Source organism: Tinamus guttatus, unplaced genomic scaffold, assembly GCF_059628265.1.
Source record: "Tinamus guttatus ecotype Peru unplaced genomic scaffold, ASM5962826v1 Tinamus_guttatus_pri_ptg000028l, whole genome shotgun sequence".
NCBI lineage: Eukaryota > Metazoa > Chordata > Aves > Tinamiformes > Tinamidae > Tinamus > Tinamus guttatus.
The window spans coordinates 176,514-192,545 of record NW_028288562.1 but is presented as its reverse complement, the minus strand read 5'-3'; the positions used below and the strand labels follow the sequence as shown (position 1 = coordinate 192,545).

At 38.2% G+C, this 16,032-nt stretch overlaps 1 protein-coding gene across 1 annotated transcript in view; it reads right to left on the bottom strand.

Annotated features, from left to right (window-relative positions):
• CCSER1 (coiled-coil serine rich protein 1) overlaps positions 1–16,032 on the bottom strand; it is a 517,309-nt gene that overhangs the window by 414,994 nt on the left and 86,283 nt on the right. The window lies entirely within an intron of this gene.

The following is a 16,032-nucleotide window of genomic DNA, read 5'->3' as shown; positions in this document are numbered from 1 at the left end:
AAAGAGAGTGAAAGAGTAACTTTTGCACTAAGCTTTCCTCTATAGAACTAGCTTCTCAGTAGGCAAAACAACTGAAGCCCCACTTAGACAGCCGGTGTCAGACTGTGACTCGATGAACAGGTAAGAGGGAAGAGAACTCCTTGCAGGGACCGCTGCCCGAGATAGAGGAGAGAAGAGGAGAGAGAGCCTAAGAAGAAACAGAAGGAAATTGCTGGTAGCAGAGCGGCATGCCTACCTCCACCTGCAGCAGCAGCACTCACGTATTCATTATTGCCCATTCCTGGACCCACAGCAGCCAATTTTGGACTATGAGCTGAGGAAGGAATTGCAGAGTGAGCACTTGACACGGACGGCGCCTCTATTTATAGAGGTGTCAATTACATTAATTCAGCTGCTTCCTTGCTCTCCGAGAAGCGTTTGTTTGCAAGAAGTCATCCCAGGGATGTGGAACAGATACAAGCTCAGAAAGAGATCTAAAAACAGACCCAAACAGAGAAACACAAGCTGCTTCCTGGGGCTACCTGTAACGTATTTCTCCAGAGGCGATGATAAAAGACCCATTAAACGACTTGCCTAATGGCGCCGGTGAGCAATGCGGCTGTGAATGCATCTCCATGCCCTGCCTTGCTGTGTCCTTTCCAAGGACTGCCTTTTTTCTTTTCCCCATCACGCTACAATTAGTTGCAATATTAATTTCTTTTTAAGTTTAATATTTCACGGCCCTTTCCCTGCTCTCCTCCTAGGCACTGCTACTACATTCTTTGAAAAAAATAATACAATAAAATGAAAGAGAGAAAGAGAACGTGTGTGCTCAAAATGAATAGTTTGAAGGCTCTGTCATAGAAAGAACGAGAACTGAGCACTTCCACCAAGGTTCCAAGGAAATGCTCACTATCTATTTGTGGCAACACACCTTTTATTTGTTCCAGGAGCTAAACCATTCTGTGAAGGCAGCAGCTCTGTAGCAAAAGCTTCTTTATTGGCTTTGTAATAGCTTCTTAGGAGCTTTAAGAAGTTTTTCCTCCTTTTGGAGTCTTTGTTTCCCACTTGACTTCTACCACCTCTTCGCATTCATAGCGACAGCAAAATTAGCACAACTGTGTTTCTCATTTTCCATTCATCTGAACATTTGTTATACCACAGTGTCTCTGTCTTTGATGTCTGGCAGCATCTCGAACTGCAAATCAACACTGCCTGAGCAGTTGCTACAAAGCACCACTCAGGACAGTCATCCCTGCAGCACTGGTTTGGGCTTGCATCTGCTGTGACATCATATATATATAAAGAAGTGCTATTCAGGGTGCTTGCACAGTGCTTTTATTATGGTCCTCAAGTACCTGTAACCAAAACCATTGGTCCTGATACTTTCTCCCTTATTGCTATTTTAACAAATGAAGAACTAAGAGAAAGCTGAAGAGACTTACGCTAAGATCATACAGGAGGAGTGGGGCAAAACAGAGAATAAATTCAAAACTACAGAATCATGTAGTTTTGCCTTGCAGCCTCTGTTGGCAACCTTATCAGTTAGGGAGAAAGAGCAAAAAGAAGGCATCTTAACCTGCAAGTTTAAATTGCTTACTAGACCTCAAGACTTCAAAAGTCCCGAACAGTCCCCAAGCAATAATCATAATTTTTGTTCGGTATCGCTGAAAGGAAATTGAAGTTGGTGTCATTTGTGTAGAAGAACACTGAAAAACACTGAGGGATGTGAGGCCAGAGAAACTTGCTGTGGATACAGAAAAGTGGTGGTCAGAAAAAAGTCTGCCTGCCGTTGTTTAGAAAAGCAAAAGTTTGTTAGAGCTAAATTTCCCTCTTGATAGCAGAATAGAAAATGAAAAGAAACAGAAGCAATTCAATACCAGGTTGACTAGGGATCACATGTTAATTAGAATAAAATTGCCAAATAATGTATAAAACTCTCCAAAGATACTGGTAATGACAGAGAACCTGTGCATGCTGTCTTTAGGACCTTGCTAGTACTGTATCATTTCAGTGCTGTGGGAACTATAAGTCTGCAATAGAAATGTGTGAAAAGCAAATTCAAGAAATGATTCGTTTAATTGGTTCCATTTATTGCTGAATGTTTGAAATGTGCAAATTTGTCTCTTGCAACCATATGTTCCTCTTGGTTTTGAGTACTATTTGCCAAAGTTCAGTGCTGTGCAGGCTCATCATGCCTTGTTTATACATCGAGCAGTTAAATAGGATTTCAGTAGGTCCATTTTGACTTTGAATTGCATTCTTAAATGCAATTATGTGCTTTAGTGTATTTGTATATTAACATTTATGTTTTATTGACAGATTTTGAGTATCAGATAGTGCATTTTGAAATGAGTACACATAATTCCATATGCAGCAATTTTACTGTTTATTTATATGTTTAAATCAGTTACTTGGGCTATCAACCAAAAAAAGCCTGCCATGGTAAAAGAAGCTTCATAAATTAAGAACTTGCTTTTTTGTTGTTTCATTAAACCTAAGAATAGATTTAGGACCTCTTCCATTGGTCACTTGTTACATTTGCTCTTAAAGTTGTTGTTATTTATGCCGTTTTTCAAAGTCTTTCTCAAAAGGCTTGAACTGTGAGCTGAAACAGGACTAAAAATAATGAAATACTTTACTACTTGGTAAAGGGAGTGAGAGTTCATATGCTATGCAGGAGGGTTCCTTTGAGCCATTATAACAAAGGGAGCTAGAGGGAGGAAAGGAAGGAGGTGGGAAGGAAACCACCTTTAGCAACATTGAATAAACTGACTATCCAGACTCACATGCACCACTGGCATAGCTAGTAGGTCCCTGTCCATGCACTATTTTAGCCTTTTATCAAAGCATATCCATGCAGATCTCTGCATCTCTTCTTTCTAAATTAAAACTGTTCTTAGGTTGTATTTCCTAGTTAAGAAGATCTAGGCCCAGTCAGACTAAGCTGAGTCCCATGGATTTCACTGAGCTTTTAAGGCGGTGACTGGCATGTGCATGACGGAGTAGTTCATTTGGTTTGCTGTTGTGGAAGGAACTCGTGATATAGAAGTTGTTATTGAATATATTAAAGTCCCACAATATTCTTGGATTAATATAGTGTTCCGGTGCAGCCTTTACACAAACTATGTACCAGAGCAATTCTCAGAAGCTGTTTCAGCTATGTGTGTATGTCAATGCACAAGTTGCTTACTTGTCATCTGAATTAATAATATTTAAAACATCCTCCCTAAATCCTTGCTTTTCCACCTTGCTTAAAGAAGCACCCAGTTCAAGTTAGAACAAGAGTTACCAAAACCATGTAGGCCTGAAGCATGTTTTAAAACAGCAAAACCAAAGCAAACCTCAAATTCAGGCACAGTTCCAAGACCAAGTAAATCCATTTCCATGCACCTTCAACGGAAAATAGCATTTACCATGTTAGTAATTAATATTAGAAATTTCCTACACACAGACACACTGTGAGAACATGAGGGGCTATTTGAGACCAAGGCTTTACAAGAGCAGAAAGATAATATGATCAAGAAATAATAATTTGATTATTTACAAAACCATACGTATGACAATTCACCTGTATCTACCAGGTTTATTATATATCCGATGCCAAAAAGACCAGAATTAAATACTTATTTCAAGTCAGAAAGGATTTAAAGAGATTGCCAAGAGATAGTAAAATTGTACTCAGCAAAGGAACATTGCATACAACCAGTATAAGAAAGAAAAATCTCAGACATGCTCAAGGAAGAGGAAAAACCTTGAGCTATTTAAAGTAATGTTAACTTAGAACTGTATCTGAATAATTCATGGACCTAATGAAGTATTTCCCCTTCTGCACTCTCCCACATACTTCAAAGGGGGAAGGCAGGGGGAATACATGAGGCCAAGCAAACAGAAAAAAAATCTTTAAAAATACAGAATTCCTGCCAACATTTGAAAAATAGCTTTATCAAATATAAAGCTTTTGGATGCCTTTCATAACCAAGAGCAACTTGAAAGCCTTTTTATTTTTATTCCAAATAGCACCTCCTAATAATCATATTACTCCCTATTTGAATACGCTTTAGAAAGGAAAAAAAAATCTTGTAACATTTTGTAAGAACATTTTCTGTAACTAATGTGGAAATCCATTTGTATTATAAATTAATATGCTCTTAAGAAAAAAAGGCAGAGAAAACTAGCAATGGAGGGAACTGTCTAACTACATATCTCAGATCCATCATAATAGTCTTCAAAATATTTTTTTTCCATACATGCTTCTGGCTGTGTGAGGGCAGCACATGATTTGCCATCCTGTTCTTACCGCTGCCCTTACCATCCTCTCTGTGCATTAAATCAATGTCTGCCATGATGCGTCTTTTGCCTGAGTGCTCGTAACTAATGGACTCTCCTAACACGTCTTCCTTTGCACTCGCCCAGATGGGGTTCGTCCTGCCACAACGTGGTCGGCTCACCGAAACCACAGAACCGTAATGCAGCGCAGCCCCCCAGCTCCAGCAGCAACACCATCTGACAGCACTCCTGTCAGGCCACCTACTCTATACAACACTGCCAATCACCATCAGGCTGCAGAGAGAAATGGCACCTAACTTCCAAAGTTTGCAGGCAAAAAACCACTGCAGCAAATATTTTGATATACAGCACCATGTTTCTATTACGGTCTGCAAAATGATCCAGGTTCAAGTGAAGCCCTAGATAAAAATGAAGACTTGACAAAGCAGATGAAGACAGCAATCACTTCAGGGTGAACTAACTATCATGCAGTACACTACCAAAGTAAAAACCACACTTAAAACGCTTCTTTTAGCAGGAACCTGGAGATGTGAGCCTGTCGATAAAAGAAGAAAGAGAAGAAAAGGTACTGTTTGCCAATTTTTCAAATAATTATAGAGTGCTCAGATTCATCTTGGTTATAATAAAACCATGACAACTGGATTTTCTGTGTGTTCAAAAAGAAAAAGGTGCATACATTTTTCAAACCTCAACCTGTAATTTTTCTAACAAAATCCTAAGAAAATCTCTTCTGCTAAAGAAGTAGGAAAAGTCAAAGAAATCCCTATCAGGAAAGCTTAAAATGACCAAACAAAACTGCCTTTGCCAGATTTTTCTCCTCACCCATCCACGCATATGCTTTCCTCCCAGCAGACAGATACATCTGCAACACATAATTTGCTTTGTGGATTAGTTCATGTTTTTACAGCTTTTATAATATGCAAAGCATTGTGCCAGCCCTCTAGTACAGTCATTATCCTCCTATAGCTTTGGGAAACTTTTCTACCTCTCATGTGCCAGATTTTGCCGCCCAACAGAAAAAGCTTCTTGGGAATCACTAGCCTGCATTTATACAGAACGAAATTTAGACTGTGAAGCTTATGGGTATGTACATTAAGGGTATGAGTGCAACAGACTATTCTGTGGACGGATCAGTTAGGTGGAGTTTTACCCAACTCTCACATCAAACACACCACTTATGGCTAAACTTGAAAGCAGTCACTAGGCCCTCCTGACTCTGTCCTGACAGCAGCCAGTCTGGGACCCAAGTTCAATCGGCATTTAAAAGGTCATTTTTATTTTTTTAAAAAACAAAACTAAAATCAATTTTGGATTTCACCTTGACTTTTAGTAAACACCCAGGGGAAAAAAAAAAAAAAAAAAAAAAAACATAACTAGTGAGGAACTGCCTGCCGAAAAGGATGCATTCGCTCTCAGGTAGAGACTAGAAGAATCTCATCATTTATCATCTTGATAATGCATTATCACTCCTAAGGGCAAAACACAGCAATCCCTTTAAAGATTCAATTAATACATAAATAATAAAATAAAGGCACGACAGCCACAGCAAAACACAAGACCAATACTACCTCTGCCCCCGTCCAGAACTGGCCATATCTATTTAACACAGAATTTATATTGACAAGGAATTTAGGGCTCTTCTCGCCAAAACAACAGAACTAACGTTGTTTAACATGTCTCTAAGCAGTGCAGAGAAGGTATGTATATGATACAAAGTTCAAGAATGAATCAATTATTCTTGCACCTATTTCTCTCCAAATGTTTCTGCTTTAGATGCATCACCTGCACTACTGCAGTCAGCCCTTCTGGGTCTGGAAGAAAACCCCCTAACTGGAAGATAACCTATTTTACAGCCTGCACTGACAGTGTTATTTTATTTTTAAGAAAAACACAAGGAACTTGTTGCATTTAAGAATGTCAAAACTGTCATAACTGTATGTTTTTAAATCAATTCTTTTGTATAATAACAGAAAAATTTAATACTTTTTCCCTCCTGATATTATTATAAGGCCATCCAAGGTTGAAACTTCTATTTCTAATTCTAATTTGTAGTCCACAATATTGGTGATAAATCACTCAAAACTGAGCCCTGCAAATGAAACCACAACTGACCCTTTAGTAGAGCATCGTTAATGCAATATCATAATAGATATGCTATTGCTAATATTATTTGAATTCTTGCCGTTTCCATGGTAACTCTGGCCTACAGCTGCTCTGGTAAACAGGGTTTTAAATCATTCTTTGAGAAAGGCTTTTGCTCAAATGTCAGTTTTCTCTACCAAATATGTTTCCTAGTTTCTTCATTTTTTTTTTAAAGTAATGGCAATTACTGGTACAGAAGATGGATTACTTTTCATTAGGATAGTTGAAAAGGCAGTGAAGTAGGACCCCCAAAAGCAAGGCATCCTGCTTCGACAAGCCTCAGCTAACATCAGCGTCAGCAGTACAAAACATGATGCAGTAATTCTACCCAGGAGAGTCCAGCGCAGGGCTACAAGGATGATCAGGGGCCTGGAACATCTGCCCTATGAGGAGAGGCTGAGGGAGCTGGGCCTGTTCAGCCTGGAGAAGAGAAGGCTGAGAGGGGATCTAATCAGTGTATATAAATACCTCAAGGGAGGGAGTGCAGAGGACGGGGATGGTCTCTTTTCAGTGGTGGCCACTGACAGAACTAGAGGAAATGGCCGGAAACTGAAACATCAAAAATTCCATAGGAACTTAAGGAAAAATTTCTTAACAGTGAGGGTGACAGAGCACTGGAACAGGCTGCCCAGAGAGGTTGTGGAGTCTCCTTCTCTGGAGATCTTCCAAACCCGCTTGGACGCAGTCCTGTGCCACGTGCTCTAGGTGACCCTGTGTGTGCAGGGGGGTTGGACTAGATGATCTCTAGAGGTCCCTTCCAACCCTAAGCATTCTATGATTCTATGATTCTATGAATCTAAATCTCATCCACACTAAGGAACAACAATCCCTCATTGGCCATCTGCAATGCATACACATTTTTACATGTTTTGCTACTACCCATCTTTACTTTTAGAGAACTTTGATTCTTAAAATAAATATTTCTTTCAGAATGTATATATGCATTTTCTTCTAACAAATTTTTAGACCCCAAGATAACAAAATGAAGGGAAAACATGACTATCCCATTCTTCCCATAAGCTTAAAGGGAATAATATACGGATAAGAAAAAAAGGACAAAGAAATAGTTTTTTGGTTTTGGGGTTTTTTTTTTTTTTTATCCTTAAGCAGTCAACGAATGAAAATATACGCTCATTCAATAGGCAAAAGCCTTGCAAAGGGCTCTCTGGATTGCCATTAAATACCACGCATCAAACCAGAGAATTCTTCCTCTTGAGCACATGTCACATCTATTGTTTGATCAAATGGGAATGGATAGCTTATTACACTAACCTGGCAAGTTTGGTGTCAGACCTGAGATATTTAGGGAAGACCTCGCTTCACTAGGAGATATTCCCAAGCCCTTTTACACCAATCCACATTTATGTGTCCTCAGCACAAAGCAGCTGAAACCCTCTGAGGTCACAGTGACACTGTCAGAAACTTCCTCAAAGCTGCAGTCCAGAAAGGACTGTCATTATAATGATTTTTAACTTGCTATTAATTCCCAAGTGCCTAATTCAGCAGGGTAGAAAGCAGTTCCCCTAGTACTAATTGGAATAAATTTTTAATTTAATAGTCTAATGCGCTCCAGTTTTTTCCCTTTCAGTGAATCAATGCTCTCATTATTTGTTAACGGCTGTGTGCGCAGAGCAATACTGTTAAGAGGCCTAAAATAAGACTGCCTCTTGGCCAAAAGTCTAAGTCCAAAATGAAGCAACAATTTATTTATCATAGGGCAGCTCACTTTATAATATTCATTTTATTTTATTTTTTCCAAAACTAGTGAAACAGAAGCTTCCATTTTGTTTTTATAAGGACAGCAGCCTTCATCAATTCGGTACCATAACTTTGCTCCCCCTCTAAATGGGCAACACCTCAAAACTCCAGACATGCTCAGCACTTGAAATTTCACTGCGTTATATGTCCTAATGTGAATTAACCACTTCAGTAGAGTCACCACTATCAAATCATTTGGAGAACACTTACCGAGACAAGAGAGTCAAGCATACAACAGCATATAAAATTGATTCTTGAATTTATGCTATGAAAACCTTGGATTTTTAAATGAGACAAGTCTTCGACATCGATATAGTCAGGACCTTACAGAATAAATCTATGTACTTCACAGTAAATATTTATTGCCTTAGGAGCAGCAGATTGCTATTATTTTAAAATATTTATTAGAATGAGGAAGTACTTGTACCATCGTTCTGAGAACATTAGTGCTGGCAATACTGCTATAAATCACTTGTACGCTTGATTTGCTATGGTGCCTCAACTGTGGTCCTGATTTAAAGCTCATTTTAGTCAACAGGTTCCAATAAAGCCTCATATAAAGATAAGACGACCTCATTCCAAATACAAAATAGCTCAACATGCACTTTCTTGGTCAATACTTTTTTTTTTTTTTTTTAAACATGTCTTTTTGCTTTTAAACATCATTTATAGTTGCTGTTTGGACAAAATAAAAAGTATAGAGAAAAAGAAATTTTAGAATCATGCAATACAACCTAAATAAAGACTAGATCCTACTGCATGTCCTGAGTGAAATCTGAAGAAACATAAAAGCAGCCTTCTGCAGTCTTAATTGTATGTGTATATATATGTGTATATATATATACACACACATACATACACACATACAATTTAAATTGGATTATTGCTTATTGGAACAACAAAGCCAATTTTCTTTGATAAAGCCCAAGTATAAAAAAGTCAACATTCACTACTGCGATTACCAGCTGTGAAATTTATATTTACACATTTATCTTTACAAATAAGTTATTTTCTTATTTTTCTAAAGAACTAATTCCACATCACCACAATGTCTGTGTACTTTCTTTTTTTGTTTTAACAAATTATGACTCTCTTTACCAATATTAACTGAACTAGATGGACAGGTAGTGGTTATAGGTGAGAAGCTGAGTGAAACAGATTTTTGAGCAAAATAGCATGATTCCAACAGTGTACGTGCTCTGAGCAAACTCATGCCTTACAAAGACAGGTAAAAATAGGCCATTCTTAATTCAACAACAGATCCTTTTTATCTCACTTTCAGGAAAAGTGTCAGTCAAACCCTCTGATACTATCTGCCATGTCAGTCCCAAAACATAAATCCACCTGAAATCAGGTTTCATTTCCAGTGCTTATTAAATTACATCTGTTTGCTATCCAGTGAAACAGTATTTTGTAATTGCTTGGCATATACTCTTTCAGAATTACTCCAGAATTAGTCCAGGGAATGAGATGGCTGAACAGTTAGCACCAGAACACAGAGTCTCTGGTTTTTGCTCCAGACTCATTAAGTCATATCAGGCTGCTCTTTGTTTTTATCCTATCTTTAATTGAGCAAACTTCCATGCAAACGAACTGAATAAAAACACAGAGAGATGGACTTCTCTGAATTGCCGAAGGCTGACATAATAGCACCTAAGCCCCTCTGTCCTTCCGCATGGCTCCGAGAACAAGCAGCATGTTCTGGCCTAAACACACGCTGCCTGCTGTTAACAAGCAAAAGGAGAGGTTTTTCTTCTCTAACTAACACTATATCCCAAAACCTCTTCACTCAGATGAATTAGGACTCTAAAACGATGGAGAAACTACAAACAAATTATGGAGCTAAAGATATACTGCATTGAAGACTAGATATAAACACTATGATTATATTATTATAAAAGTGTGATTATTGAAAATTACCTAGGAACAGAGACCAGCCCTTTCAAGACATTTAAGCTGACATACAACACACCAGCTCATCTATCCCAGTAGCACTTGTCATCACCAATACCTAATTCTGTGTACCAGCACCATTGACTAGAGGCCATTTACAGGTCAGTGACCAGGTAATCAAGGTGTAGGGAATGGCCCTGACAAGTTCTTTATGACTCAAATGGCCTAAAACAGCTGTGCTCCATTGACACAACAACCATATCGAACAACTGATGGAGATTTAAGAGTGCATGAGGCAGTCTTTGACAGATATGGGGCCAGGATTACAACATTCTTTACTTCACAAGTCAGTTATTTTGTGAAGCTACTTTTATTGCTACTGAGCAACAAGAAGTTCGAAAGCATGGCAAACCCACTTGCAAAACTTGTACACTGCCCTTCACTAGTACAGACTTCAGTGCCAGATTTTAATGAGAATGTTCCCAAGATAACATCCTTTAAAACAGGTTGGAGAAATCTGAAGTTTAAATCAACATGACAATAAGTACATTTTCCTATTTTTTAAGTGGGTCTTAAAAGCAAAACAAAACAAAAAAGAATAGAAACAGAAGAGTAGATTCTGTCTTATCTTCATTTAGTCCTCATGCTTCTTTGGAGCTCATCTTGTAACAGCACTGAATCGCTGCAGCTACTGCCTCTGCTTGATGCACTAGGCTCAGTGTTTAAAAAGCAGCAAGTTCCTTACCCTCCCTCTTGCTGCTTACAGAGTCAGCGTCACAATGTTCTGAGCTGGCCTGCTGGTCCCAGCCCTCGAGAGCATTTCCCTGCACTGTAAGGGCTACTGGTTGCTCACTGCTTTTAGGTCTCACTTACTTACACTACAAAATGTGATGTCTGCTTCTATGGAGCTTTAACATGTGATTTGACTTGTAATGGTAATTTACCTGCCAGGTTGCTTTACTGCTGAGGGATCTCAGTCACTTCCAGTCCTGAGGACAACATACTGCCCATTTCATAACATCACACGTTTTCTGCTCCCTGGCTACAACAGCGGTATCATCACTGATAACAGCTAGAAGAGCCTTCCTTGTCATAGGCATCCACTGCTGAGAAATCCTGATTTAATTTTGTTTGCTTTTCTCTCCAAGTCGCAATACATTTTTCTATGCTCTAGTGTGGTACGTTTCCACTAAATGCTCCTAAAACATTACTACGTACTTATTTGTACAAAATAAGGAAAACATAATTTATATTTTAATCAAAAGGCCTATCTTCTGTGTGAGATATCAAGCATCCATCTATTCTGGGAAGCACAGACCCGTTTTATATCAGCATTTGATGTTGCAAAGAATCCTACTGCCACCAAGTGGCTAGAAGACAAATTTCTGGTGAAATGTCCTGGGTTTGCAGAAAGACTGAATATCCTGATTGAGACATTTCCCAAAAGAATGATTTTAAACACAATTGATGGACTGTTAGTATTAAGAAAATAAGGTAATCAAAAAATCATTTAAAAGCACAACAAGGAACAGACATTTTAACTTGGACTCTGAGGAGACAAATGGTGTACTAATATTTGAACAAAATTACTTTCAATTTTAGCATCAGAGTTCTATATTATGAATTTACTCTATAATGGAAAGGCATAGAAATGTAAATATTAATGCTACACACAATTAAAAAAAATAAGATTGTTACTGCTCATCAGTGGCAGAGCTGATTCGTCTTTGGCATATTTTTAAATTAACACCACATGGACGGGCTTCAAATGCATCCCCTGCTATAACGAGCTTTCAGCCAAACACTTTCAGTTTTGTTTTAAACTAAATAAAACAGAATGATATTGGACGAGCTTTTAGCCAGCAGTGCGATGCGGTTCACGCAGACTCCAATCCCTTAACCATCACTCTGTATCTTTTCTTAATCATGGTGGAATGATACGTGGTGGGCCTGGGTGACTGCAGAGCGCCTGACTGTGACTTACTATCACACCAGCACCAGGGGAGAGGAAAAAAAAAATCTTATATCAAGTGAGGAAAAAAAAAAAAAGAAATAAACACCCAAAAGGGTTGTTTTTCTTCTTTCTTTCTTTTTTTTTAACCTCAAAACACAGAACCACTTAAAAAAAATAAAAATAAAAAAAAACCACGACTTCTTTCTTACTGCTTATTTCTTTACAGACATATTATGGTATGGTGGCCCACTTCTGATTTTAAGGTAGTCCTGAAGAAAACATTTTGCAAATTCTTTGCATGTTATTGGTCATTTTCTCATTGATATTAAAAGTCTTAACTTCCTGAATCATTTGCATTAAACCATGTCATCACTCCAAATGGTTTTGTTCAGTTATCAATATTAGTATTTTTCTGAATGGTGAACCGTCCTGTTTCATGCCACTGACATGAAGACCAGATGAAGATGAATTCCCCAGTGAAGATAAAGCAGAAGTGAAAAAGTCACACTTTCACTCATGGTCATCATAGAAATACAAGACAGACAGGTACTTTGGCACCGCCGAGCAGATGTTTTGGAGCTGGGGGAACAGATGACCCACACCAGGTACTACATCAGTACATCATTAAAGTGAAGTTCTGATTGGCACTAATGGCATTCTCATAAGGTGGCCCACTGACTAATAAGAGAAAGTGTTTGCTGCAGGCAGCATTTTTTCCCTATTAGCAATGCTTCTGCTCATCCCAATTATTCTCATGAGTACCACAACACAGTACTTAATCAAGGGTAGAAAGATAAAGGGAATAGAAAATGAAGTAGTAAATGTGAGCAGGAGGGGGAGAAAAAAAAAAAAAAAAACCTTAACTGAACTGAGCTATCTCATATCTTCAAATATTGGATGTCTTTTTGCAAAGCTAGAGCTTATGCATTTAGTGAATACTAATACGTGTTTTTAACTAAACTTAAATGCAAGCTGCTTGAGAAATCCATTCCTGCAGGACTTTCAAACATCTCTATAAAATCAGAGAGTGACCTGACACACAGCATTTTTATGTTCTTCCCCCCATCCTGCCCATACTTAAAACAGTACTTTGTCCAATGAAGAATTTTGCTGACGATTTGGAGGGAAGGGAAAAGTGAAATACATTTGTGAACATTTAACGAACTGCAACTTTCTTTCCTTCCATTAAGTACAAAAGATTTTTTTTTCTTCTCATACTCATATCCATCTGCAGCTTGCTTCAATTCCATCTAATTCCCATTACATAGTTTTTGCTTACGTTGGTTGGCTCAAGGATCTGTAGATGCTTGTAGCCAACAGCAAGCATGGAAGAGAGAAAAAGTTGCCTGAGTCATCTGAAACATCCAAACCTTCAAAATGCAAACTCCTGCTCCCAGAAAAAAAGGGATTGGGATTATGTGGGTCTGATGGACAAAACAGACAGTTGCCATTTCTTCCATGAGTTCATTGGCACAGCAGTATACCTGGATATGAGTCACTAAAGTTTATAAACCTACTGCTTGCTAAAGCTTGAAAATGTGTAGGCTTTTCTAATGTAACTCCACTGAACAAGTAGCAACTCTACAGAGCTACACAGTGTGAAAACGGTTACTTCTGGACACCTGATCCCGGGCAAAGTAAACTATACATGCATGCATACACCAGGTCCCAGGCAGCATGGGTGTAATTTAATTCCTAACTTCACACATACATACATTCCCAAAGGGGAGATTTAAGAGCAATAACAATTAATAGTGGCATTGCAATCCAATGGGAAGGATCGTTTTAGGCAAGGCAGACACCTTAAGGTGACCGGAAAGTGCTCTCAGTGAACATTGCACATCTTGTTGATTCTCTAGTGCAGGCCCTTCCAACAGCGTTGTTTTCTTCTCCTCTGCTCCTGTGACACTTGCAGGCAGCAAATGAATTGTCATAAATCCTGCCTGTTTTGACTTTGACTTTGCACCTTGTATATATCAGCCACGCCACCCCTGCTGCCATGCCATGCAAATTAAATTGATTACTTCTTGTCCTGATCAGAATAGTTAGGAGAAGGGACTTGATAATTACTTTCAAATGCATTAAAATCTGCTGGAAAGATGGGGAAAATCATTTCCTCCTCAAACTTCTCTTGTTGGGATTATTCAAGATCAAACCACTCATTCCCCAGAGTTTTCTCTGATCATTCCTGTCACTCTCCTTTACAGTTTTTCCCGTGCTCCACATATTTTTGATGCACGGGGGTTAAAACTGATCATTGTGCTCGTTGCTGCAAACTGAATTCTGTTTGGGCATCCCAAAATTAGGACGCATCTCTTCCAAACACCAAGACGTTTCCAGTATTGCCTATTTGGTTCAGCAGTTTTGAGGACCACATTTTCACTATCACCATAAGGCAATTTCTATAAATCAGAATATGAGCATTGTAACTAAACTGAATTCCAAACCATGTCTCCAATTCAGCAACTTGTTGACTTACAGATACTAAATTCTAAATTCTCTGCTGAATCGTCCTGAGCATTAAGCACAAAAGTATGGTCCCCTTAAAATGCCAAGTAAACAGGCACAGCGGGTGCTGGAATATCACTAGTGCTTCCCAATGCTGGTGCACCAATACATCCCAGGGTCACACTGCCTTAAAGAAACAGAAAATTATCTTTGCCCACTGAAACCATTCATAATATCCATCCATCAGCCTAACACGTTAAATTTATTCCTGTGTTCTCTGCAGAACATAAATCAAAATAAATTAATATGTAAAAGGAAAATCTCCAAGAACCATAAAAGCATTGAATAGCAGAATATCCTACAACACACAGACGAAATAGAAAAATCTAAGTTGTAAGACAGTAAGGATCTAGGTTTTTACCAGGAGGCATAATAAAGAAGGCCTTCACCTTATGTGAAACATTACATATCAAAATACATGTTTTGCCATCTAAAATACTGGGATCTGTTCAGAAATGTCCGAGACACCTTAGGGAGAAACCATGGAACTAAACTCTGCAATTCTTGGGCTTCCACTGGGTGTTCTTGGACTGTCACCTATGAATTTTTGTTATGTTATAGCAGTACTGACACTACGGAAAATGAAGTTTTAACCATTTCCGTTTTAAACTTTTTTCTTCTTTCCCTCGTGACTTTACCTTTCACATTCGGGGATAGTTATTTTTAAGATCGTCTTTAGTCCTATGTAACAAAATCCTGAATTGCAAAAAACTAACCATGGAAAATGTCACTAATAAATTGTCCCTGGGATATTTAAGTGTTGCATTCTACCTATCCATCACTTTAGTACAATTTGGGTGCTCAATGTATCACATCCAAAGTTAACATTATCTAAACACTAACAAATTAAAATTAGCATTTTTAAATGCTAATCACTGCCTGCATCACTGTCTGCATCAGATTTCAAGTTGTTTAGGTAGGCAAAGATATGTTCATCCAGTAATTTAAAATCACTCATACGCATAGAGCGGACAGTACTAAGTCTAACACCAGAATTTGTCACATAGGCTACAAAAAAGTCCATCTTTCTTTTTTGATTATACTAAGAGAAGTGGATTTTTTGACTTCCCTGTCATGTCAAAATATGCTTCCCTTGTTTCAAGGCATGTTGAACTTCTGAGGTCCCATCCAGCAGCACCAGCTAACCATCTCTGACCTGTAAAAACGCAATACTCTTTAGAGGCCTTCTTCAAACAGTCTCTTCAGAAGCACTGGACAAGTGAGGCCTTATTTTTCTTATAAAAACAAAATATTCTTTATATTTATTTACATATATATATATTTGTGTATATATATATATATGCTTATATGTATATATTTTTTGCATTCAAATTGCCATATAGTCCATGGTGCCTATCGTGTGCTTTGATAAGAACCTGCAAGGTTAGTACTGTTTTTACAACCACAGAGATCTTAATAATAGAACTGATATAAAAAACAATAAAAATCCCTTAAAAGACAAAAAAAAAAAAAAAAAAAAAGGTCACTGAGAAATGGATACCTCTGAC